Below are 1,544 nucleotides of genomic sequence, written 5' to 3' on the forward strand. Positions count from 1 at the left end.
TGCTCAGAGGAGGAACACCGGAGTCTGTTGCCATAACTTGAAACTGAAATCTCTTTGTTTCTTCATGATTAAATGACTGTAAACTGAATATTTCTCCACTTAAAGAGTTTATATTTATCAGTGTTGTTATAGGAACACTGGAGCTGGTACTGTCTAACAGTGAATATGAAAGTTCTGCGTTTTCCCCAGTGTCTGAATCATCAGCGGACACTTTTGTCACAAGACCTCCAGCTTGACCATTCTCACTTAGAAAAGCGTTAATGACGGGTGCTGGGAAATGTGGAGCATTGTCATTAACATCAGAGATATGTAGAGTTATAACAGTGCTGCTGGAAAGAGACGGAGTTCCTTCATCTGCAGCTGTAATTGTGATGTTGTACAGAGAAACACTCTCTCTGTCCAGAGGTCCATCTACCACTAGAGAATAATGATTGTTGTATGAAGTTTCCAGTTTGAAAGGCAACGAGCCGTTCAGAGCACAGTGTACAATGCCATTTTTACCCCCATCTTTATCAAACACTGTTACCAAAGCAACTGCAGTTTCTGAATTTGTGTCTTCTTTCACACTCTCCAGAAGAGAAGTCATAGTTATTTCTGGTGCATTGTCATTTTCATCCACAACTTCTATTAAAATTTTACATTGTGTGCTTTTTGGTGGGCTGCCTTTATCTTTCGCTTGAACTCGTAACTCAATCGCTGGATTTTCCTCGTAATCTATTTGCCCTATTACAACAATATCTCCAGTTTCGGGGATAATGGTAAATAGGTCTTGCTTCTTCACATGACCCACAATCGAGTACTGAATTTCGCGGTTTATTCCTTCATCCAAATCAGAAGCAAACACAGATACAATTGTAGTACCAGTAGCAACATTTTCCCTCAATTTGACTTTGTAAAGAGGTTGACTAAACACTGGATTATTGTCATTAACATCCATGACGTTTATAAAAATATTTAATGTTCCCGATTTAGGTGGCTTTCCTCCATCTACTCCAGTGAGAACTAACTTAATTGTTGCTTGTTTCTCTCGATCTAAAGCTTTGTTCAGCACTAACTCAGCAGACACACTCTGGTCTTCACTCTGTGTATCTAGACTGAAATGTTCATTCGGACTCAGTTTGTATTCTTTCAGCGAATTACTGCCAACATCAGAGTCCTCGGCTACAGGGAGAGGAAATCTCTCTCCAGGGCTTGCGTTTTCACTGATATTCACAGTAAATTCTTTAACAGGAAAATGTGGCGCATTGTCGTTTATATCCAAGATCTTAATCTCCACTCTGTAAAGACGATGAGGATTTTTAGCAAGGGCCTCTATATTCAAAGAGCATTTCTGATTCGACAAACATAATTCTTCGCGGTCAATTCTTTCATTAACAAACAGAGCGCCAGTTTTCAGATTTACATCAAAATACTTCTTATTTGATCCAGACACAATCTCAAACATACGAGATTCCAGTTCATGAACATTCAAGTTCAGGTCTCTCGCTATATTCCCAACAACTGTCCCCTTATTTACCTCTTCCGGTACGGAATAGACGATCTGA

The sequence above is a fragment of the Sinocyclocheilus rhinocerous genome, unplaced genomic scaffold (assembly GCF_001515625.1).
Source record: "Sinocyclocheilus rhinocerous isolate Xijiao unplaced genomic scaffold, SAMN03320098_v1.1 scaffold603, whole genome shotgun sequence".
Lineage (NCBI taxonomy): Eukaryota > Metazoa > Chordata > Actinopteri > Cypriniformes > Cyprinidae > Sinocyclocheilus > Sinocyclocheilus rhinocerous.